Source organism: Calonectris borealis, chromosome 26 (assembly GCF_964195595.1).
Source record: "Calonectris borealis chromosome 26, bCalBor7.hap1.2, whole genome shotgun sequence".
NCBI classification, from domain to species: Eukaryota; Metazoa; Chordata; class Aves; order Procellariiformes; family Procellariidae; genus Calonectris; species Calonectris borealis.
In genome coordinates, this window is record NC_134337.1 from 169,779 (window position 1) to 195,616 (window position 25,838).

A 25,838-nucleotide genomic window follows, 5' to 3' on the forward strand; every position below is an offset into this window, starting at 1 on the left:
ATAACCAGTGGATCCGCTAGGGTAGATTCCCCCGGTTCCCATCAGTCCTTTTTCACATGGGCCACTATCCTCCTCTTCTGATTATTCCACTCCTTTTCCTTCCTTCTCCATTTCTCCGGACATTCATTCTTCCAATGACCAATTCTTTTGCAAAATGCACACTGATCTTTGCCTAGCCGCCTAGGTATCCTTTCTTCCTCTTCCCTAACAGCCGCTATTATTCTCCTCTGCCCTTGCCTATAACCCTCCTCTCTATTGCTAAACACTCTCCACGCTTCATCCAACAATACTTCCAAATTCCTGCTTTCTGTAGTGCGTAACTTCTGGAGCTTACGTCCAATGTCCCCGGTGGACTGACCTAGAAACAAAGAAACTAGCTGTTGTATCCCTACTTCAGACCCAGGGTCCAGTGGCGTATTACGGCGCATTGCATCTCTCAATCGATCCAGGAATTCGGATGGGGACTCAGAGGGACCCTGTTTCACTGCATACAAAACTGACCAATTTATAGTTTTGGGGATGGCCCTTTCCATTCCTCTTGAGATCCACTCTTGATAGCCTTGCAGTTTTTCTATATCTGCTGATCTATTTGGGTCCCATTTTGGATCCTGGAGGGGGAAAAATTCCTTTACATCCTCTCTTGTGATTTTGTAGTGATCCTCAGCCAAATCTCCTGCTGTTTTTAAAATCAACTGCTTCTCTGTTTCTGTCATATATTCTAATAGCAGTTGTATGTCCCTCCAATCAGGGTTGTGCTGTTTTATTATAAACTGAAAATGCTTGGTTACCCCTATCGGATCACTCCTATAATCCTTTGCAACTTTTTTCCATTCCCCTAAGTCAGTAGTGGAAAAAGGTACCTTGATTAGCATTGTCCCACCCTCGGGTCCTACCGCTTCTCGCAGGGGTGCCTGCAAGGCTGTCGGGACAGATTTCTTTCTGGTGCGGGAAGATACTGGGCTATCCGGGGGAGTGGAAGTTTCGTCCGAGTCCGCACCCCGTTCCTGTGGTCGAGGGGGAGGCTTAAACAGGTCAGTCAAGTCTGGCTCCGGTGCCTGATGGATTTTGTTTACTTTAATACACCGATGCCCAATACTGCACGCCGAACAGCATCGTCTCAATTTACTTTCAGATTTTTTGTTATTTTCTCGCTCAAGTGCAAGTACCATAGGGTCCTGCGGCAGCACCATCCCGCAGTCCCTTTGCCACTCCGGATGATTTCGGAAGGTGAAAAACATATCTGCATATGAAACTTCATCCCACTTCCCTTCCCTTCTTAAAAACAGCATCAATTGTAAGAGAGTATTGTAATCTATAGATCCATTGAATGGCCATTTAGCCTCACTTTCCAATTTATACAACGGCCACCATTGGTTACAATACTTAATGAGAGTCTTTTTACTTTCTGTCCCTCCAGTTCCAACAATATCCTTCCAATGGGCAAGCACACAGCCTAAGGGGCTTTTCTTCAAGATTTCCCTTTGAGTGTTACCCATTTCGTAACTCCCTCCTTATCCAATTCCCTCCTTCGTTTAAATATTCCCAGGGTTCGAGTCCAAACCACCAAAGAAGCGATCCCCTCCGTCTTGCTCCTTCATTAACATATAGAGACATTTACAATCTTTCAATCTTTCCATACATTACGCACACATAAAGACAAAGACATAATTGCCAGCCGCTCTCCTCGCGAAGGTCACAAAACAAAACTCTGCACTCACTCTGCAGCTGCGCTGCGTCCCAAACACACAAATGGTTCTAACATAAAATACCCGGGCGTTTCATAGATAAAGCATACAATTCATATTCTGGCTGTTATCCCTCCAGCAGCTGCAAATATAAAAATAGCCCAACCGCAATTGCGGGGAGGTTCGCTTACCCTTCTCCTGCTTCTTATATACCAGTCATTAGCAGGTCCGTCCTGGTTCCCAACACTGGGATGCAGCGAAAACCTCGGATCCACTCGATCTACTCCCAAGATCGCTAGCGGCCGCTCTATCGGTCAGCGGATCCCCCTATTACCGTGCAGGGTACCCTCCTACCATACCGGGACTATGCTGCACGCCAGACGTCTCTGCGCGATTTACCAGCAGCCCCGGCCACGCGTACGACTTACAGGCCCCTCTCCTAAAACATACCTTTTCCTTTCCGCGGGCTCAGGAGGTTCTTATCTACTCCCAGGGTGAGCGGCTGGTAGTGGAGTCCCCTCCGAGGAAAGTGCTCGGGGCGCGCCCAGGGGCGTCCGCTTCTCAGCCGATCCCGCAGTGAAGCAAAGAAATCTCCTGCCTGGCTCACCAAAACTGACTTGCGGAAAACAGACTCAGTTGTTCCTTGGCCTTTACCCAAATCACAGGGTTGGTTTCAACTGGCTTCGAACAAACTCCTGGTTCTTATCAGGAACTGTTGTTGCGATTCCTCCGCTGAGCCTTACAAAAATGTTGCAACTAATGTACTAAGTCATTTCGCCCATAGTTTCAATTCTTTAATCACTCATCCCTTCTCGTTCACCCTTTCACCCCCCCGAGTTTTATTTCCTGACGTCGTAGGGTCTGGAACATCCCCTGGGTCCGCCGGGGTCAGCTCTCCCAGCGGTGCCCCCTCCCAGGCCCTCGCGCACCCCCAGCCCGCTCGCCGGCAGGGCGGGGCGAGGAGCAGAACAGCCCCCGGCGCCGTGCAAGCGCTGCTCAGCAGGAACTCACGCAGCCCCGCGTCACCGACGCCGTTTTCAGCACAAACCCAAAACGCAGGAGGAGGGAGAGCGGGGTGGGAGTGGGGTGCGGGGGAGCGGGAGGGGGATGCCAGAGTTTGGGCGGGGGGCAACGGGCAGGTTGGCGGGGCAGGCAGCACCCCAGGGGTCCGGGGCAGAGGGGTTACGGGGAGGCAGTGCGGAACACGGGGGGTGGGAGGAGGGAGAGGAGAGAGGAGGGCAGTGCGGGCACGAGGTAGGAGGGCAGGGGATACGGGGGCGCGTCACAGGGAAAACCTCGCACGGGGGGAAAAACCTCGCAGGGGAAAGGCGGGGCGGACACCGGGAGGGGCGGGGGGGGACATGCGTGGGGGTGACGTACGCCAGGGGGTCCACCCGGGACCACCCACAAGCAGAAAACTCGCCTGGGATAACCCGCAACAGATAATCCGTTCCCGATGACCGAACCTCGCTGGATAACCACGAGCGATGCCCCTCAAGTGGCTGGTGTTTCACCCCAAATCTTCCCCAAATCGGGGGGTTGTTTGCTTTTCCATAATATCAAAATTGGGGTTTTTTCCTTTTCCAAAACATTCCACCATTTGGAGGTTTTTCAACGCTTTTTCACAACAAAAATTGGTGGTTTTTGCTTTTTTGTTTTGTGCGTGAAAATGGGGCTTTCTGACTGCCCAAATCCAGGCGGATTTGGCTTTCCCGGGAGCTCCAAGTTGGGTATTTTTCCCCCAAAATTGCGGGCTTTTTTTTTCCCACCGCTTGCAGGCCCCGAATTAGGGGTTTTGTGGTATTTTTATGCCACGGCAGCAGGTCCCGCTCTGCGTGCGCAGCCCTGCAGGGGAAAGTCCCTGTTGGGGGAACTGGCCCCCAATCAGGATGGGAAAAGGTGGAAAAGGAGAACAGGGAAGAGGCAGCTTTTGAAAGCGCTTTTATATCTTCAATAGAGAGGTGTTTCGGGGGCGGGGGGGGGGGGGGGGGGGCGTGGGGTGTGTCGAGTTTTAAAATCCTTTCTATAAACGGGGTTTCTTTGCATTTTAAAAACCTTATTATCATAGACATTTACACTTAACGTATTTACACATATCTCTCTATATATATTTAGTGAATATATTTATGTTTCACTTATATCCCCCTATTTCCCACTTATTATATATAATACCTGCTCAGACTATGGATCTGTTGACTTACATATTTTGAACACTTAAATGTCTTTATAGACTTCTCTATTTACACTTACATATATTTACACCTATATCTTTATAGACTTAGATTTTAGATATCTATTTACACTTGTACATAATCTCTTAGATTACATATAATGTCTATGTAGACTCTCTATGTAACACGTAGTAAGTGTAGATAGCGGTATCTATTCAGACTTTTTTCTATTTTAAATTCCTTCATGTATAAAATGTATCATCCTTTTTGCATTTGGAAGTTCTTTATTTTTTAATTTATAGAGACGTGAGTTATTTTTGTATTTTAAAACCCTATATACGTCTTTCGAATTTTTTTATACTCTAAAATCCTTTACATAATAGGGCAGATATAGGTTCTTATTTTGAAATCCTTTTGTACATATAAATTAATATTATTTTTCAATATATGTAACAAGGAGAGATTTTTTTCTATTTCGAGGCCTCACAGATATATTTACAGTTTTTAAAAATTTTTGAAACCCCCCCCATGAATTTTCAGGCAATTTGGGCTGTGACCCCCTTTGGGGGGGGGGGGGAGAGGGGGGGACACGGACCCCCATGACCCCCCATTCCCCACTCACCTGCTCCTCCACGGCATCATCACCCCCGTGGTGATGCTGGGGTGCCCCAAATGACATCATCACCCCTCCAGGCCCCCCAACCCCCCCTTTTTATTCACCCCCCCAAAAAGACACAAAACGAGGGAAACGGCCCCAACCGGCAGCTCGTTACTTTAATAATACCATTTACGTATGTACGCACGCACCCCCGCCAAAAAGGGGGGCTCTGCTAGAAAGATAAAGGAGGGGCGGCCCCCCCAAACGCTTGCAGCCCCCCCCAGCCCCCGTCCCGCAGGCTGCCCGCCGGCCCCTTACCCTCAGCACGCCTAACGACCGGCAGGCAAACCTGGGCTGGGGGTCTCTCCTGAGCACCACGGGACGCTCACAGCGAGGCATCTGAAAAACAAAAATCCCAACTGGCATTTCAGCACGTTAAAAAAACAGCACCGAAGGCAACAGAGGAATTCGGTCAGGATAAGGGAGAGGGTAGCAGTCGAGCTAAAGGAGGGTGCCAGGCAAACGGGTCAGCTCGAAATACAACACGGCCTTTAAAAGCTCGAGCGATTCGAACGCTTAAAATCCACGTGAGGACTAATCGACGCGATTCTGAACACGTCCTTAGCAGAGAAGTAAACGCTCTCGCTGGTGTCGGAAAACGCCTCGTCCCTTCCTTACAGCACCGCTGCCGGGAGATAACCCCGTGAGGCTGCAGGACAAGGGCGCGCCGTAATCAGCATCTACGCTCACGGATCCGCCGCCACAGCTCCAGCCCTTGCGCTGCTGCTGCTGCTGCTGCGCATCTCGCTCGCTTGGCCGATAAAGCTGGAAGTGAAGTGTAAAACTTGGAAGAGTAAAATGAAAAAGAAAGAACAAATCTCAGCAATTCATTTTATGCTAAAAAGGCGTGCGCACACTTACATACGTACAATGAGAAGACTCATACTATAAAAATATTTGATTTTCCTTTTGCGTTAATTGAAATTGCGTAGCTGTGAATTCATACCGTTAAATTATCTACCCCCAAGCTACACAGCTATCGTTTGACCAGGGGTTTTGCGTGTGTGACATGACTAGGAGGGACGCCTGGCCAGCTGCGCCGAGACCGATGCTACCAAACTGCCGGGGAAACGCGCCGTCGAAAGCGAGACAGAAATAAAGTACTTCAGAGCACTCTGCCAAAAGATTGGGAAAAAAACCCGTAACGTTCAGCTGCCTCTCTTTTTAAACGTTTAGAGCAACTACCCAACTGCTTAAGTACACCTAATAAATTATACGCTACAGCTATTTGGCAGTTGCAGTTTAAACAATGCAAGTCAGTTTGGAAATTAGACAATTTTAACTTTCTTTTTAAAATTTCATTTATGATAGAAAAATCAGTGAGATAAGAGATCTCCCATATGGTTTTACTTTTTTTTTGGGGGGGGGGGGGGGGGGGGGGGGCAGGCGGTGGGGAATATCAAATCCCCGGTGCTGCAATACATAAGGCTACCAAAAAGGACTGGCAGGTTTGCTAATGCTGTTGGCTGTACCCAAGCGTGCAGAGGAACGCGTCTTTACGATCTCTCGACCGTTACACCCGAGAACCAAAGATCAGCCATACGTCGACTATTGGAAGATGTGCTGCGCTTGGGTCCTTGCAAGGAAATCGACTTACCCCTTTTTTTTTTCCAGAGAGAGCGAAAAGTCTCGTTGCGGATGACTTCTACTGCCAAGCACGTCATTGCTGAAGATCCATTCTGATGGGAAGTTCGTAAAAGGCAACTCCTTTGAATGAGAAAGATTTCCATTCTGGAAAATCTCTTTCCAACCAAAGTCAAAATTACGCGCTGCAGGTTAAGGAAAAAGGACGCGATAGTAGCAGTAACTCACCAAAAACACATCAGGACTCTCTGTCGCTAGTTACGAGGCTGCTACCGCTTCTCGGGAAAGCCTGGAAAACACACCGAAGCGACGCCGATTTGTCCCGTGTTGTCCACGCCTCTTCTTTGACCTTGATTGCTTTTAGCACAGATGCTAGTATCTCAGTAAGGTTTTCGAGTGCTCCTGTAAGGTATTTTAAACACTGACTGAAAAAGCATAAAGCTTTTATCATGAAAACAAAGCCTGTTTCTCCCGAACATCCGAACTCTTACAAACGGTTCCTTTCCTCTTCTAGTCCAACATTATTTTCACAGCACCCTTTAATAGCAAGCACACAGAAACAGAAGACTCTGCTTTCAGGAAGAGAAAATAGACGAAGGAAAACAAGCCTTGAATAGGTGTACCACGCTCCAGAACAGACCTTTATTTTTAGTATTTGTGTTAAAATATTTCATGTTAAAAAATCAGATAGAAGGAGAGCTGCCACATTCTTCGTGTTAACTGTAAAGTCCACACTACAAGCACCTTAGGAAAAATGCAGACACATATCACAGGCATACCTTGTACTTGCAGACCACTATGGATCCTTTCCATCTGCCTCGTACTTTCACGGCAGTTGACATTCTGCTGAGAGGAAAGGAAAAAAAAAAAAAAAACAAACACAAAAACACGTTTAGCACAAAGCTTCCTTTTCTGTGAAGACTACAACTGAGTGGAGAAGAAAGTATTTGGCATCATCTGTGGTGCAGTTGTTGAGACAGGCCACTAGAGCTTCTGCATGTTTTAGACAACCGTGCCTTTTTTTTTGGCTCATCGGCAGCTTTAGTTTCGCTAGAACTCACCTGCCTAGAGACGCGCAGGTGACAGGCACAGACACCTACGTACGTTTTCTCAAGCCTAAGTAGAGCCGCGATTTCCTCACCCTATACGTCCCAAGTTGAGTATTTTTGTTAAAGAGTACGGCGACCCGTCTGTCCTCGCGAACTCGCTGCAAAAGAGGAATCCTTTTTTCCAGGCCGTTTCTCCAAACAGTCGAGATCTTTGAAAACTGCAGTTGTGCCACCAAACCTGCTCAGGGTCCCTCCCAACCTTCGACCATCATTAGATTTAACAGGCACACGCTCTATTCCGTCTTCCAACAGCAAAAATACATAACGCCCCCAGACCCCTAGCGCAACCCTACGGACGTCCACACACACCTCGCTGTTTTGATGAGGAGCCACTGAGCACCCCTGCGAGCACAGCAGGATCATGCGCAAGACCAGTGTCCTGGTTTCGGCTGGGATAGAGTTAATTGTCTTCCTGGTAACTGGTATAGCGCTGTGTTTTAGATTTAGGACGAGAAAAACGTGGATAACACGCTGATGTTTTAGTTGTGGCTAAGTAGCGCTTACGCCAGTCGGGGACTTTTCAGCTTCTCATGCCCTGCCAGCGAGAAGCTGGGAGGGACCTTAGCCAGGACAGATGACCCAAACCGGCCAAAGGGACAGTCCATACCATATGACGTCGCGCTCAGTACATAAGCTGGGGGAGTTGGCCGGGCGGCGGCGACTGCCGCTCGGGGACCGGCTGGGCATCAGTCGGCGGGCGGTGAGCAATCGCATTGTGCGTCGCTTATTTTGTATATTCTTTTATCGTTATGATTGTTTCCCCTTCCTGTTCTGTCCCATTAAACTGTCTTTACCTCACCCCACGAACTTCACTTTTTTTTCCGATTCTCTCCCCCACCCCACTTTGGGGGCAAGGGGAGCGAGCGAGCAGCTGCGTGGTGTTTAGCTGCCTGCCGGGTTAAACCACAACAACCAGCTTCACCTACTCCGATTTCAGCGAATGCAGCTTCTGAAGCTTTAAACTGAAAACCGTATCTTGACACTTTGCCGCGGCAGAAACGATCCGTGACTAGAACTCTACAAAAACGCAGTAACGCAAATTGCAAACCCACAGCAGCGACAGCTTCAGAAATATTTCTACCGGGAACAAGGGAGAAAAAAAATACAGTTTCATCTCACGCACAGGAAAGCAGCAGGCAGAGAAAAGGGTCGGCATTCGTAGCCCTTACAGAACGCAGGCATTCTCCTTCCATTCCTAAACCCGCCTCTTAGGTCGAAACATCACAACACTACTACGGCAATATCGAGAGCAGGGAACAACAGCCCTGCCGCTGGATGTGCTACTGACTGATGCTATTTACGTAGCAGGACACCTAGACAGAGGGGCACGTTTTTCCACACACAACCCTGAACTTCCTGAAAATTTATGCTTACCAAAACGAGCCATTTGGAACACATTGCCAAACAATGTTTGGCAATAAAACTTTGATGTGTTTGACACACACAAATTTGTGGTAACTCGCTACTTGCTTCCTGCTGTTGTTGTTCTTCCTTCAGAAATTCTACTTGTAGCCAAGTTATTCGCTACCAGTTCAAGCAGGAACTTTACCTTGCAGGAATTACCAGCACATTTACACAGGCGAGGAACTAAATCGCTCTTCTAAAACTACCCGAGTGAAAATTACAGCCACGAAAGAGGAGTGACAGAGAAGAAAAAGAGAGGTCAGGCAGCAAGAGAGCTCTGCAGGCTGCCACCTGTCAACTTCGCACTCTTTTTTAAAAAAAAAAAAAACACAAACCAAAAAATAACACAAACGCAAAAAGCCCACAAAAACCAACAACAAAACAAAACCTTGACGTTGTACGTTTTTTTTCTTTTGGAGCTCGTCCCTGTCTCAGCTGATCGTCTCATCAGAGCACGAAGTGCAGATGATCCGTATCCCGATGACATCTGCACGTGATGAACACGTGTTCAGAAATAGTCCAGATCTGTAAGACTGGTGTCATTTGTGTGGTTTTAATAATCATAACTCCGTTTTATTGACCGATGCATTTGCGAGGAAACTAAGTAACTTTTAAACGTAGCCTCTCCTTGGGGAGAAAAATGCGTTTGCAGTCCCTAGGCAGCCCCACCAACACCTAACCTCAACCTAGCCCTGACCCTCATCAGGGTCAAGCTCCGAAGCGGCCACCCTCCACATGGGGCTCAGGGGCAGACGTGGCCAGGAATGAAGGCTGGTGCTGGCCCTCACGATCTCTTGTCAGCCCCTCCACAGCCCCACCAACCCCTGCTCCCTTCTCTTTGGTCTCCCACCTAAACATCAACCTACATCTTACCTTCATCAGAGCCCTAGTGTTGGTGGGGCTGAGAAGGTGCTGCCAAGAGATCATGAGGGCCAGCATCAGTCTTGGTTCCTGGCTACTTCAGTGCCAAGCCCCATGTGGAGGGTGGCCACTTCGGAGCTTGGCTCCGATGAGGGTCAGGGCTAGGTTGAGGTTAGGTGGGAGAACAGACAGAGAGCCCCGGTGTTGGTGGGGATTTCAAAGGGCTGCCAGGGCAGGCGAGTTCAACAGTCAGTCAATCTTGGTTCCATCTGTGTTGGAGCGCCATCTAGTCGGTAGACGTTTTAGACCCTGAACCTGATGAAGGTAAGATGTAGGTTGATGTTTAGGTGGGAGACCATAGAGAAGGGAGCAGGTGTTGGTGGGGCTGAGGAGGGGCTGCCAAGGGAAGGTGAGGGCCAGCATGAACCTTGATTCCTGGCTGCTTCTGTGCCTGAGCCCCATTCAGTGTGTGGCCGCTTCGCAGCTTGGGTCTGGAGCGGGTAAGTGCTAGGTAAAGTTTAGTCGAGCGAATAGACATAGAGTCCCGGTGTTGGTGAGGCTGCCAAGGGAAGGTGAGGGCCAGCATCAACCTTGTTTCGTGGCTACCTCAGTGCTTAGGCCCATGTGGAGGGTGGCCGCTTCGTAGCTTGGCCCTGATGAGGGTCACGGCTAGGGTGAGGTTAGTTGGGGGTGCTGGGTTCTGTGCCCCTGTGTTGCTGGGTGCTGAGCATGTCCGGGTGCTGGCCATGTCTAAGTGCAGCGTGCTGGGCACTGGGTGCTGGGGGGTGGGGGTACTGGATGCTGAGTGTTGGGTATGCTGGTTTCCAGGCACTGGGCGGAAGTGTGTGAGAAAGGAAGCTTTGTGCTAAACGTGTTTTTGTGTTTGTTTTTTTTTTTTTGCCTTTCCTCTCAGCAGAATGTCAACTGCCGTGAAAGTACGAGGCAGATGGAAAGGATCCATAGTGGTCTGCAAGTACAAGGTATGCCTGTGATATGTGTCTGCATTTTTCCTAAGGTGCTTGTAGTGTGGACTTTACAGTTAACACGAAGAATGTGGCAGCTCTCCTTCTATCTGATTTTTTAACATGAAATATTTTAACACAAATACTAAAAATAAAGGTCTGTTCTGGAGCGTGGTACACCTATTCAAGGCTTGTTTTCCTTCGTCTATTTTCTCTTCCTGAAAGCAGAGTCTTCTGTTTCTGTGTGCTTGCTATTAAAGGGTGCTGTGAAAATAATGTTGGACTAGAAGAGGAAAGGAACCGTTTGTAAGAGTTCGGATGTTCGGGAGAAACAGGCTTTGTTTTCATGATAAAAGCTTTATGCTTTTTCAGTCAGTGTTTAAAATACCTTACAGGAGCACTCGAAAACCTTACTGAGATACTAGCATCTGTGCTAAAAGCAATCAAGGTCAAAGAAGAGGCGTGGACAACACGGGACAAATCGGCGTCGCTTCGGTGTGTTTTCCAGGCTTTCCCGAGAAGCGGTAGCAGCCTCGTAACTAGCGACAGAGAGTCCTGATGTGTTTTTGGTGAGTTACTGCTACTATCGCGTCCTTTTTCCTTAACCTGCAGCGCGTAATTTTGACTTTGGTTGGAAAGAGATTTTCCAGAATGGAAATCTTTCTCATTCAAAGGAGTTGCCTTTTACGAACTTCCCATCAGAATGGATCTTCAGCGATGACGTGCTTGGCAGTAGAAGTCATCCGCAACGAGACTTTTTGCTCTCTCTGGAAAAAAAAAAGGGGTAAGTCGATTTCCTTGCAAGGACCCAAGCGCAGCACATCTTCCAATAGTCGACGTATGGCTGATCTTTGGTTCTCGGGTGTAACGGTCGAGAGATCGTAAAGACGCGTTCCTCTGCACGCTTGGGTACAGCCAACAGCATTAGCAAACCTGCCAGTCCTTTTTGGTAGCCTTATGTATTGCAGCACCGGGGATTTGATATTCCCCACCGCCTGCCCCCCCCCCCCCCCAAAAAAAAAAAGTAAAACCGTATGGGAGATCTCTTATCTCACTGATTTTTCTATCATAAATGAAATTTTAAAAAGAAAGTTAAAATTGTCTAATTTCCAAACTGACTTGCATTGTTTAAACTGCAACTGCCAAATAGCTGTAGTGTATAATTTATTAGGTGTACTTAAGCAGTTGGGTAGTTGCTCTAAACGTTTAAAAAGAGAGGCAGCTGAACGTTACGGGTTTTTTTCCCAATCTTTTGGCAGAGTGCTCTGAAGTACTTTATTTCTGTCTCGCTTTCGACGGCGCGTTTCCCCGGCAGTTTGGTAGCATCGGTCTCGGCGCAGCTGGCCAGGCGTCCCTCCTAGTCATGTCACACACGCAAAACCCCTGGTCAAACGATAGCTGTGTAGCTTGGGGGTAGATAATTTAACGGTATGAATTCACAGCTACGCAATTTCAATTAACGCAAAAGGAAAATCAAATATTTTTATAGTATGAGTCTTCTCATTGTACGTATGTAAGTGTGCGCACGCCTTTTTAGCATAAAATGAATTGCTGAGATTTGTTCTTTCTTTTTCATTTTACTCTTCCAAGTTTTACACTTCACTTCCAGCTTTATCGGCCAAGCGAGCGAGATGCGCAGCAGCAGCAGCAGCAGCGCAAGGGCTGGAGCTGTGGCGGCGGATCCGTGAGCGTAGATGCTGATTACGGCGCGCCCTTGTCCTGCAGCCTCACGGGGTTATCTCCCGGCAGCGGTGCTGTAAGGAAGGGACGAGGCGTTTTCCGACACCAGCGAGAGCGTTTACTTCTCTGCTAAGGACGTGTTCAGAATCGCGTCGATTAGTCCTCACGTGGATTTTAAGCGTTCGAATCGCTCGAGCTTTTAAAGGCCGTGTTGTATTTCGAGCTGACCCGTTTGCCTGGCACCCTCCTTTAGCTCGACTGCTACCCTCTCCCTTATCCTGACCGAATTCCTCTGTTGCCTTCGGTGCTGTTTTTTTAACGTGCTGAAATGCCAGTTGGGATTTTTGTTTTTCAGATGCCTCGCTGTGAGCGTCCCGTGGTGCTCAGGAGAGACCCCCAGCCCAGGTTTGCCTGCCGGTCGTTAGGCATGCTGAGGGTAAGGGGCCGGCGGGCAGCCTGCGGGACGGGGGCTGGGGGGGGCTGCAAGCGTTTGGGGGGGCCGCCCCTCCTTTATCTTTCTAGCAGAGCCCCCCTTTTTGGCGGGGGTGCGTGCGTACATACGTAAATGGTATTATTAAAGTAACGAGCTGCCGGTTGGGGCCGTTTCCCTCGTTTTGTGTCTTTTTGGGGGGGTGAATAAAAAGGGGGGGTTGGGGGGCCTGGAGGGGTGATGATGTCATTTGGGGCACCCCAGCATCACCACGGGGGTGATGATGCCGTGGAGGAGCAGGTGAGTGGGGAATGGGGGGTCATGGGGGTCCGTGTCCCCCCCTCTCCCCCCCCCCAAAGGGGGTCACAGCCCAAATTGCCTGAAAATTCATGGGGGGGGTTTCAAAAATTTTTAAAAACTGTAAATATATCTGTGAGGCCTCGAAATAGAAAAAAATCTCTCCTTGTTACATATATTGAAAAATAATATTAATTTATATGTACAAAAGGATTTCAAAATAAGAACCTATATCTGCCCTATTATGTAAAGGATTTTAGAGTATAAAAAAATTCGAAAGACGTATATAGGGTTTTAAAATACAAAAATAACTCACGTCTCTATAAATTAAAAAATAAAGAACTTCCAAATGCAAAAAGGATGATACATTTTATACATGAAGGAATTTAAAATAGAAAAAAGTCTGAATAGATACTGCTATCTACACTTACTACGTGTTACATAGAGAGTCTACATAGACTTTATATGTAATCTAAGAGATTATGTACAAGTGTAAATAGATATCTAAGTCTAAAATCTAAGTCTATAAAGATATAGGTGTAAATATATGTAAGTGTAAATAGAGAAGTCTATAAAGACATTTAAGTGTTCAAAATATGTAAGTCAACAGATCCATAGTCTGAGCAGGTATTATATATAATAAGTGGGAAATAGGGGGATATAAGTGAAACATAAATATATTCACTAAATATATATATAGAGATATGTGTAAATACGTTAAGTGTAAATGTCTATGATAATAAGGTTTTTAAAATGCAAAGAAACCCTGTTTATAGAAAGGATTTTAAAACTCGACACACCCCACGCCCCCCCCCCGAAACACCTCTCTATTGAAGATATAAAAGCGCTTTCAAAAGCTGCCTCTTCCCTGTTCTCCTTTTCCACCTTTTCCCATCCTGATTGGGGGCCAGTTCCCCCAACAGGGACTTTCCCCTGCAGGGCTGCGCACGCAGAGCGGGACCTGCTGCCGTGGCATAAAAATACCACAAAACCCCTAATTCGGGGCCTGCAAGCGGTGGGAAAAAAAAAGCCCGCAATTTTGGGGGAAAAATACCCAACTTGGAGCTCCCGGGAAAGCCAAATCCGCCTGGATTTGGGCAGTCAGAAAGCCCCATTTTCACGCACAAAACAAAAAAGCAAAAACCACCAATTTTTGTTGTGAAAAAGCGTTGAAAAACCTCCAAATGGTGGAATGTTTTGGAAAAGGAAAAAACCCCAATTTTGATATTATGGAAAAGCAAACAACCCCCCGATTTGGGGAAGATTTGGGGTGAAACACCAGCCACTTGAGGGGCATCGCTCGTGGTTATCCAGCGAGGTTCGGTCATCGGGAACGGATTATCTGTTGCGGGTTATCCCAGGCGAGTTTTCTGCTTGTGGGTGGTCCCGGGTGGACCCCCTGGCGTACGTCACCCCCACGCATGTCCCCCCCCCGCCCCTCCCGGTGTCCGCCCCGCCTTTCCCCTGCGAGGTTTTTCCCCCCGTGCGAGGTTTTCCCTGTGACGCGCCCCCGTATCCCCTGCCCTCCTACCTCGTGCCCCCACTGCCCTCCTCTCTCCTCTCCCTCCTCCCACCCCCCGTGTTCCGCACTGCCTCCCCGTAACCCCTCTGCCCCGGACCCCTGGGGTGCTGCCTGCCCCGCCAACCTGCCCGTTGCCCCCCGCCCAAACTCTGGCACCCCCCTCCCGCTCCCCCGCACCCCACTCCCACCCCGCTCTCCCTCCTCCTGCGTTTTGGGTTTGTGCTGAAAACGGCGTCGGTGACGCGGGGCTGCGTGAGTTCCTGCTGAGCAGCGCTTGCACGGCGCCGGGGGCTGTTCTGCTCCTCGCCCCGCCCTGCCGGCGAGCGGGCTGGGGGTGCGCGAGGGCCTGGGAGGGGGCACCGCTGGGAGAGCTGACCCCGGCGGACCCAGGGGATGTTCCAGACCCTACGACGTCAGGAAATAAAACTCGGGGGGGTGAAAGGGTGAACGAGAAGGGATGAGTGATTAAAGAATTGAAACTATGGGCGAAATGACTTAGTACATTAGTTGCAACATTTTTGTAAGGCTCAGCGGAGGAATCGCAACAACAGTTCCTGATAAGAACCAGGAGTTTGTTCGAAGCCAGTTGAAACCAACCCTGTGATTTGGGTAAAGGCCAAGGAACAACTGAGTCTGTTTTCCGCAAGTCAGTTTTGGCGAGCCAGGCAGGAGATTTCTTTGCTTCACTGCGGGATCGGCTGAGAAGCGGACGCCCCTGGGCGCGCCCCGAGCACTTTCCTCGGAGGGGACTCCACTACCAGCCGCTCACCCTGGGAGTAGATAAGAACCTCCTGAGCCCGCGGAAAGGAAAAGGTATGTTTTAGGAGAGGGGCCTGTAAGTCGTACGCGTGGCCGGGGCTGCTGGTAAATCGCGCAGAGACGTCTGGCGTGCAGCATAGTCCCCGTATGGTAGGAGGGTACCCTGCACGGTAATAGGGGGATCCGCTGACCGATAGAGCGGCCGCTAGCGATCTTGGGAGTAGATCGAGTGGATCCGAGGTTTTCGCTGCATCCCAGTGTTGGGAACCAGGACGGACCTGCTAATGACTGGTATATAAGAAGCAGGAGAAGGGTAAGCGAACCTCCCCGCAATTGCGGTTGGGCTATTTTTATATTTGCAGCTGCTGGAGGGATAACAGCCAGAATATGAGTTGTATGCTTTATCTATGAAACGCCCGGGTATTTTATGTTAGAACCATTTGTGTGTTTGGGACGCAGCGCAGCTGCGGAGTGAGTGCAAGAGTTTTGTTTTGTGACCTTCGCGAGGAGAGCGGCTGGCAATTATGTCTTTGTCTTTATGTGTGCGTAATGTATGGAAAGATTGAAAGATTGTAAATGTCTCTATATGTTAATGAAGGAGCAAGACAGAGGGGATCGCTTCTTCGGTGGTTTGGACTCAAACCCTGGGAATATTTAAACGAAGGAGGGAATTGGATAAGGAGGGAGTTACGAAATGGGTAACACTCAAAGGGAAATCTTGAAGAAAAGCCCCTTAGGCTGTGTGCTTGCCCATTGGAAGGATATTGTTGGAACTGGAGGGACAGAAAGTAAAAAGACTCTCATTAAGTATTGTAACCAATGGTGGCCGTTGTATAAATTGGAAAGTGAGGCTAAATGGCCATTCAATGGATCTATAGATTACAATACTCTCTTACAATTGATGCTGTTTTTAAGAAGGGAAGGGAAGTGGGATGAAGTTTCATATGCAGATGTTTTTCACCCTCCGAAATCATCCGGAGTGGCAAAGGGACTGCGGGATGGTGCTGCCGCAGGACCCTATGGTACTTGCACTTGAGCGAGAAAATAACAAAAAATCTGAAAGTAAATTGAGACGATGCTGTTCGGCGTGCAGTATTGGGCATCGGTGTATTAAAGTAAACAAAATCCATCAGGCACCGGAGCCAGACTTGACTGACCTGTTTAAGCCTCCCCCTCGACCACAGGAACGGGGTGCGGACTCGGACGAAACTTCCACTCCCCCGGATAGCCCAGTATCTTCCCGCACCAGAAAGAAATCTGTCCCGACAGCCTTGCAGGCACCCCTGCGAGAAGCGGTAGGACCCGAGGGTGGGACAATGCTAATCAAGGTACCTTTTTCCACTACTGACTTAGGGGAATGGAAAAAAGTTGCAAAGGATTATAGGAGTGATCCGATAGGGGTAACCAAGCATTTTCAGTTTATAATAAAACAGCACAACCCTGATTGGAGGGACATACAACTGCTATTAGAATATATGACAGAAACAGAGAAGCAGTTGATTTTAAAAACAGCAGGAGATTTGGCTGAGGATCACTACAAAATCACAAGAGAGGATGTAAAGGAATTTTTCCCCCTCCAGGATCCAAAATGGGACCCAAATAGATCAGCAGATATAGAAAAACTACAAGGCTATCAAGAGTGGATCTCAAGAGGAATGGAAAGGGCCATCCCCAAAACTATAAATTGGTCAGTTTTGTATGCAGTGAAACAGGGTCCCTCTGAGTCCCCATCCGAATTCCTGGATCGATTGAGAGATGCAATGCGCCGTAATACGCCACTGGACCCTGGGTCTGAAGTAGGGATACAACAGCTAGTTTCTTTGTTTCTAGGTCAGTCCACCGGGGACATTGGACGTAAGCTCCAGAAGTTACGCACTACAGAAAGCAGGAATTTGGAAGTATTGTTGGATGAAGCGTGGAGAGTGTTTAGCAATAGAGAGGAGGGTTATAGGCAAGGGCAGAGGAGAATAATAGCGGCTGTTAGGGAAGAGGAAGAAAGGATACCTAGGCGGCTAGGCAAAGATCAGTGTGCATTTTGCAAAAGAATTGGTCATTGGAAGAATGAATGTCCGGAGAAATGGAGAAGGAAGGAAAAGGAGTGGAATAATCAGAAGAGGAGGATAGTGGCCCATGTGAAAAAGGACTGATGGGAACCGGGGGAATCTACCCTAGCGGATCCACTGGTTATAATGCAGCTAGGGAAGGAGCAAAAGAAAGTGGAATTTCTGGTTGACACGGGGGCAACGTATTCGGTTTTGAATCAAGCCTTGATGCCCCTGGGAAGTGACTGTATCATGGTAAAAGGGGCAACTGGCCAAAGTGAAAAGGCATATTTTTGTGAACCTCTGAGATATAAACTGGGAAAACAATGGGGCATCCACACATTTCTGTACATGCCTAACTCCCCAAAAGCACTTCTGGGGAGGGATTTATTGGAACAATTGGGTGCAATAATTAAATTTGAAAAGGGAGAAATTACTCTGGAGGTAAATGACCAGCAGTATATCCAAATAATGAGTTTATCCCTAACTAGTGTTCCTACAGAAGGAAAAATCAGCGAAGAAATCATGAACCAGGTATATCCCGGGGTATGGGCCACCGATGTGCCCGGGAAAGCAAAGAATGCTTCACCTGTTGAGGTTAAGCTCAAAGACGGACGACAGCCGGTAAGAATCAAACAATATCCCCTAAGGAAGGAGGACAGGGAGGGAATTCAGCCAATAATAGAAAAATTTTTGCAACTGGGATTATTAAAGGAATGCGAATCCGACTTTAACACTCCCATACTACCTGTCCGTAAACCCGACGGGTCATATCGGGTGGTCCAGGACCTACGGGCTATAAATAAGATAACTGAGGATCTCTACCCCGTAGCGGCTAATCCGTATACTCTGTTAACTGTATTAACGCCTGAGCTAACTTGGTTTACTGTTTTAGACCTGAAGGATGCCTTCTTTTGCCTCCCTCTCCATAAAGCCAGCCAGAAAATATTTGCATTCGAATGGGAAAACCCCAAAACCGGTCGCAAGACTCAACTCACCTGGACGGTGTTGCCACAAGGATTTAAAAATAGCCCTACGATTTTTGGCAATCAGCTTGCAAAGGACTTGGAATCATGGGAAATCCCGTCTGAAAAGGGAAAACTGCTACAATACGTGGATGGTATCCTGATTGCCACCGAAACAGAGAATGATTGTATCACCTGGACGGTGAGTCTATTAAATTTCTTGGGGCTCCAAGGGTACCGGGTGTCTAAGAAGAAAGCCCAAGTAATACAGCGCAAGGTGATTTATTTGGGCTATGAAATCAGTGCTGGACAAAGGACTTTGGGACAGGCCCGAAAAGAAATAATATGCCAAACTCCGAGACCGCAAACGGTGAAGGAGTTACGAACTACCTGGGGATGACTGGGTGGTGCCGACTGTGGATCTACAACTATGGACTGCTTGTTAAATCCCTGTATGCACTAACGACCACTGAGCAGAAACCCCTTAAATGGAACAAAGAGACCATACGGGCCTTTGAGCTGCTAAAAAAGGCCCTGATGTCGGCCCCAGCCTTGGGACTCCCAGATGCAAGTAAGCCATTTTTCCTTTTTTCCCACGAGAAGCAGGGGATTGCCCTAGGCATATTAGCTCAAGATCTGGGCCCGTATCGACGAGCAGTTGCTTACCTTTCCAAACAATTGGATGCAACTGCAAAGGGTTGGCCGGGATGCTTGCGAGCGATCGCGGCCGTAGTACTAAACATCCAGGAAGCCCGAAAATTCACCCTGGGCCAGAAAATGACTGTGTTGGTGTCCCATACAGTATCTGCAGTACCAGAAGCGAAAGGTGGACACTGGCTTTCCCCACAAAGATTCTTGAAATACCAGGCTATAATGGTAGAACAAGATGATGTGGAGATTGTAGTCACTAACATTGTCAATCCAGCCTCTTTCCTCAGTAAAAACACAGGAGAACCAGTGCATCATGACTGTCTGGAAACCATAGAAGCAACATATTCGAGCCGTTCGGACCTGAGAGACAGTCCTATGGAAAACACGGAAAATTGGTTCACGGATGGAAGCAGCTATGTCCTAAGTGGTAAAAGACATGCCGGATATGCCATTACCACCAGTCAGGAAGTAATAGAGTCAAGGCCTTTGCCCATGAATACCTCTGCACAGAAGGCAGAAATAATTGCTCTAACTCGCGCCTTGGAATTGGCCCGAGGCAAAGCTGCGAATATCTATACAGACTCGAAGTATGCCTTTGGAGTTGTACATGCGCATGGAGCAATCTGGAAGGAGAGAGCATTACTGAACACACGGGGTAAAAACATCAAACATGCAGAGGAGATCCTGAAACTGTTGGAGGCAGTCCAACTCCCTGAGAAAGTGGCGATCATGCACATTAAAGCGCACCAGAAGGTGAATTCGGAGTTGGAAAGAGGAAATGAGCTGGCGGACAGAGAGGCAAAACAGGCAGCCAAAGCAAAGGTGAAAACAGAAGGAGCTTTAGTCCCTGACGGGCGAATCTCCCTAGAAGGTAAGCCAGAATATACAAAAGAAGATCAAAAGCTTATTACAGATTTAGAAGGGACATATAATAAAGAGGGGTGGGCTCTCACCCCACAAGGGAAACTAATCATTCCCTCCTATCTAACATGGTCTCTGATAAGGGAGGAACATAAGAAGAGACATTGGGGGGCAGAAGCCTTATATAAACATCTAATTAGAGAGATCGTAGCCAGAAATCTATACACCACTGTGAGACAAGTAACTCAACAGTGCGATCTTTGCCTCCAGATTAATCCCAAGAATACCCCCAAACCAGAAATGGGCCAAATTGGGAAAGGCAACGGGCCTGGACAACAATGGCAGATCGACTTTTCAGAACTCCCAAGAAAAGGGGGGTATCGATATTTATTGGTGTTGACTGATACCTTTTCAGGTTGGCCAGAGGCATTCCCTACCAGAACAGCCAAGGCTCGGGAGGTAACTAGAACATTAATACAAGAAATAATACCACGTTTTGGGGTTCCAGCAACCATATCTTCTGACAGAGGACCACATTTCATCTCAAAAGTAGTACAACAAATTAGCCGCCATTTGGGCATAGATTGGCAGCTTCATACCCCATATCGCCCTCAGTCAAGTGGCCAAGTAGAAAAAATGAACCACTTAATCAAACAGCAGATCGTGAAATTGGGACAGGAAACTAACTTGGCCTGGCCTCAGTCTCTTCCTTTGGCTCTTTTGCGCATACGAACTAGGCCAAGAGCAAGAGAAGGACTGAGCCCTTTTGAAATCTTGTATGGACGACCCTGTAGAATACAGAAAGGGATGTCTACACAAGTTGGGGATGAAATCATGACCTCCTATATGGTGGCATTAGGCAAACAACTCAGTAAAATTGAGAAGCATGTGGTTGGGACTCGAAGTAGGGGTTTGGATGGGCCTGTACATAACATACAACCTGGGGACTATGTGTATATAAAGTCTCTTACAGAAAAGACTTTGGAGCCACAGTGGGAAGGACCATTCCAGGTACTCCTTACCTCCTTCACGGCAATCAAGATTGAAGAACAGAGCGCCTGGATCCATCATACCAGAGTGAAAAAGGCCCCTCGGTCACTATGGAAATCAACGCCAGCTGGGCCCCTAAAATTACGCTTTCAACGAAAAATGGGTATTCATGGGTATTCATCGTAGGTATAATAGGACTATGGGCAAGAACAGTTTATACGTGGGAAAGTAATACCTTTTTACAGCTCCATAATAAAATCGCTGGAGTTATGAATTGGACTAATTGCTGGATGTGTTCACACCTGCCAAAGAGTCTAGGTAGTGGTCATCCCGTAATTGCCACAATTTTCTCAAATGATTCTAGAATAACCAAGGCGTTTCAGAACATGTCCCTTAAAGAATACATAGATGTTGGACAAGAGAGTCTAAACTGGATGATTGATTTAAGCTCCTTGTGGAACCGTACCCAAGGAGTGCCTTGTGTTCAGAGGTGCCGAATAGAGAATATTACAGGAATGGAGAGCAATATAGGGGTAATCGCACGAGTAAAGGGTGCGAAAATTTGAAATTTGAAATAGGAGATTATCCCAATTGCACCTCGTATATTAGTTATGGAAGTGCAAATATGTGGGCTAGCAAACAAACTAGACGAAGAAGTAATACTACTCCCAAAGGCTGGCCCACCCCAGTTGGACGAGGGCGGTACTGGATTTGTGGATCCAAGGGATATAAAGTATTGCCTCTGGGATGGGCAGGTAAATGTGCTATGGGAATTATAATACCAGATATTGAAACTAAACGAAACCTTACAGATTGGGTGGGATCAAATGGACTGTTACGAACCTATATGAAACAATTTAGAGGAAAACGGAATGCTAATCCATTAATAGAAAGAAATACTGGATTCCATAGTTTTGCTAGGTGGTTTCTCCCCTGGTTAGGAGTAAGTGAATTAGAGAAGGCTTTAGTAAATATATCGGCCGCTCTAGAAATTTTAAGTAATAGCACCGCTGAAGCTATCAAAGCCCTCCAGGAAGAGGTTTCCTCCCTGAGTAAGGTAACTCTCCAAAATAGGTTGGGTTTGGATATGTTGTTCGCTCAGCAAGGAGGGTTGTGTACGGTTATAGGAGAGCGATGTTGTACATATATTAATCGTGAGCTGAGCGACAAGTGGAAAAGGACCTATCTCAAATTTGGAAGCAAGCTAAACTTTTCCATGAAGTAACTAGAGATGATACATCTTGGGGCCTTCAGGAACTATGGGAGAAACTTACCTCTTGGTTACCGAATTTAACATGGCTTAGACAACTGTTTATTATAATAATAATTATTATTGTTATGTTTATAGCTCTCTGCATTACAGTTCGATGTAGTCTGTGGTGTTTCAAAAACACAGGAGACTCTTACAGTGAATGGAAGAAAAATCAACTACGATGTAGACTGGAGTCCAATAAATATTTTGAAAAGACACTAGATAAAGAAACATTATGTTAAACCGAACATAGTAAAAGAATTTACTAACTCTTCAGAAAAGGGGGGAATGAAAGGGTGAACGAGAAGGGATGAGGGATTAAAGAATTGAAACTATGGGCGAAATGACTTAGTACATTAGTTGCAACATTTTTGTAAGGCTCAGCGGACGAATCGCAACAACAGTTCCTGATAAGAGCCAGGAGTTTGTTCGAAGCCAGTTGAAACCAACCCTGTGATTTGGGTAAAGGCCAAGGAACAACTGAGTCTGCGCAAAGACGGGGGTTATTAGCGGTGACGAAGAGGAACCACTAACCTTCATCCCCACGACCCCCGACGACCACCACCAGGAGGCAATGCGCAAGCGTAGATAGGAGGGGCTCATGGAAATAACGTCTTGAAGCTTATTTTAATACAAAGCGGGGATAGGTCATGCATATGTATAGGCGTATTATGTATATGCAACATTTCGCTGTATATATTTCTGGCAAGTACCGTGTTGAGGCGCGCACGACTTTGGTGGGGTTACCCCCCGTGCCGCCCAGCGCTGAATAAACATACCTACTTTACAATCTCACAGATTGTGGAGTCTGTTTTCCACAAGTCACTGAGTGCTGCAGGTGCTGGGCATGTCCAGGTGCTATGTGCTGATCAGTGGGGTTCTTGGGGGCTGGTTTGCTGTGTTCTGGTGTGTTGGGCGCTGGGCATGTTTGTCTGGGTGCTGGGCAGTGGGAGTGCTGGGTGCTAGGTACTGGGGGTGCTGGGCCCTGGCATTGCTCGGCAATATGCAAAACTGAGTGCAGGGTATGTCTTGGTGCTGGAGGTACCGGGTGCTGGGCATATACAGTGCTGGGTGTTGGGCATATCCGGTGCTGGGTGGCTGTGCTGGGGTTGCTGGGTGCTGTGCTGTGAGGGTGCTGGATTCCTGGCATGTGCGTGTACTGTGTGCTGGGTCGTGGTTGTGCTGGGTACGTGTGGGTGCTGGGTGTTGGGCACTGGGGGAGGGTGGTGCTAGGTGCTGGGCATGTCCAGGTGCTGAGCAATGGTGGTGCTGGGTGCTTGGCGCTGGGGGTGGTGGTCCCTGGGGCTGCTGTGTGCTGGGCACGTCGGGGTGCTGGGTTTTGGGCGGTGGGGGTGCTGGGTGCTGGGCGTGTGCGTGTGTTGGTTGCTGGACCCTGGCGTGCTGGGCGCTGGGGCTATCGGTTACTGGGTGCTGGGGGTGCTGGGTTCAATGCAGCGTATGCAGGTCCTGGGCAGTGGGTGTGCTGGAAGCTGGGTGTTGGGTATGCTGGTTCCTGCCACTGCGGGTGCTGGGTGTGAGACTTGTGGGCGTGCTGGATGGTGGGTGTTTGGTGTGCACCCTCACTGCCCACCACCCAGAACCCCAAGTGCCGAGCACACAGCATCCGGACGTGCCCAGCACCTGCACACGCCCAGCACCCACAAGACCCAACAACCAGCACTGGTCATGACCAGTACCTGGAAATGCCCACAGCCAGCACCCCTAGCTCCCCGCACCCAGCACTCCCAGGGCCCAGCACTAATTCCCGGACATGCGCACAACCCAGCACACCCACCGCCAACACACAGCATCGAGACATGCCCAGCACCCAGCAGCCCCAGTGCCCAGCATCCACCAGCAAGACATACCCTGCACCCAATTATGCATGGTACCCAGCACTCCCAGGGCCCAGCAACCAGGAGCCCCAGTACCTCGGCTCGCTTCTGTAATTCTACACAATGAAGACTTGTGGCTTAGAAGTTAGGGAACTAGCAGGTGTGGTGTTTGCAGGCGTGTAGAATTGTAGTCTAAATCGTGTCTCCTGGAAGCAGTGTTAGACTCTAGTGAAGAGTAACCTTGGAAACGAGAACCGTAAACAAACGTAGTCCAGACGTGGCTCGGAGACAAACCTCGACCTTAAAAGGAAAGAAAGGAACAGGTTCACGAAGAGTTCACTACCCAGCCGACCACCACAGACCACCCGAGACCCTCAAGGAGACCCTAAAGGTTTTAGTGCGCATGTGTCTAGGATGATGTAATATTATAATCGGTTCTCGGAAATTTAAGGAATATGTAAAAGAGAAACTGAAAATATGTATGAGAAGCATGGATACAAACAGAAAGGCGATTAGACCCGGTGTGCTTCATTTGTGGCAAGTCCACCGAGCACCCAGGCCTGAATAAAACAATCTCTCTCCTGAGCGTGTGGAATTGGTTCCTTCCACGCTGGGCACGAATCCGCTTTTCGGACAACACCTAGCCCCCAGCACCCGCACCAGCAGCACCAGCAAGCCCAGTGCCCAGCACGCAGCAACCTCAGGGCCCAGCACCCAGCCATGCCCGCCACCCGGACATGCCCAGCACCCAGCAACCCCAGTGCACAGCACCCAGCACCCCCAGCGCCCAGAAACCAACACACGCACACACCCAGCACGCCCACCGCCCAAAACCCAGCAGCCCAACATGCCCAGCACACAGCACCACCACCGCCACCACCCCCACTGCCCAGTACCCAGCACCCACACATGCCCAGCACCCAGACATGCCCAGCACACAGCACCACCACCGCCCACCACCCCCACTGCCCAGTACCCAGCACCCACACATGCCCAGCACTCAGACATGCCCAGCAGGCAGCTTCTCTGCTGCCCAGTACCCAGCACCCACACATGCCCAGGCCCCGCCACACAGCACCCACACTGCCCAACACCCAGCACCCACACATACCCGGCACAACCAGGGCCCAGCACACAGCCCACGCACATGCCAGGAATCCAGCACCCTCACAGCACAGCACCCAGCAACCCCAGCACAGCCACCCAGCACCGCATATGCCCAGCACCTAGCACCGCATATGCCCAACACCCAGCACCCAGTACCTCCAGTACCCAGCATCCAGCACCAAGACATACCCTGCACTCAGTTATGTATAGTAGCCAGCAATACCAGGGCCCAGCACCCCAGTACCTAGAACCCAACACTCCCACTGCCCAACACCCACCACCCGGACGTGCCCAGCACACAGCACCCCCACTGCCCCACACAGCCAGCACCCAGTACCCAGCACCCAGACATGCCCAGCACCCAAACATGCCCAGCACTCAACACACCACTGCCCAGATCCCAGCAAACCAGCCCCCAACATCTCCAGTGATCAGCACATAGCACCCGGACATGCCCAGCACCCAGCACCCGCAGCGCTCAGCATCCACCACCCCCAGTGCTCTGTACTCAGCACACCAAACACCTACCATCCAGCACCCCCACACGTCTCACACCCAGCATCCCCAGTGCCCAGCAACCAGCATACCCAACACCCACCATCCAGCTCCCCCACCACCCAGCACCCCCAGTGCCCAGTACCCCGCACCCAGACATGCCCAGCACCCAGACATACACAGCACTCAGCACTGTCCTGCTTCCGGCTGGGACAGAGTGAACTTTCTTCCCAGTAGCTTGGGGGGTGTGCTGGCTTTTGGGTTTGGTGTGAGAGGAGCGTTGATGGCCCCGTAATGCTTTGGCTGTTGCTGGGCGGTGCTTGCACCGGGAGACTTTTGTTCTCTCTTTTCGGCCTCCCACAGGAAGCTCGGGGAGGGGGGGGGGGCGGGGGTGGGGAGCACAGCCGGGGTAGTTGACCTAGCTGGCCAATGGGGTATTCTATAGCATGTGACATCCTGCTCAGTATAAAAAATGGGAGGGGGCGGGGGGAGGAAACGACTCTCCCCACCCCCCCGCC

The 25,838-nt window shown here is 49.1% G+C and overlaps 2 long non-coding RNA genes across 3 annotated transcripts; one reads left to right on the forward strand and one right to left on the reverse strand.

Moving 5' to 3' along the window:
• Nucleotides 1-3,982: 3,982 nt before the first annotated feature.
• Nucleotides 3,983-6,864, reverse strand: LOC142093249 (uncharacterized). Of its 2 annotated transcripts, none has more exons than XR_012677351.1 (3): nt 6,327-6,864; nt 5,987-6,221; nt 3,983-5,629 (listed from the first exon to the last, which is right to left on the reverse strand). It is a non-coding gene; the product is annotated as an uncharacterized LOC142093249 (long non-coding RNA). The 2 variants fall into 2 exon arrangements; XR_012677350.1 differs by having other exon boundaries at nt 3,983-5,279; nt 5,476-6,221.
• Nucleotides 6,865-10,086: 3,222 nt separating this feature from the next.
• LOC142093068 (uncharacterized) lies at nt 10,087-13,157 on the forward strand. Its single transcript, XR_012677291.1, has 3 exons — nt 10,087-11,003; nt 11,109-11,343; nt 11,694-13,157. It is a non-coding gene; the product is annotated as an uncharacterized LOC142093068 (long non-coding RNA).
• Nucleotides 13,158-25,838: the final 12,681 nt, after the last annotated feature.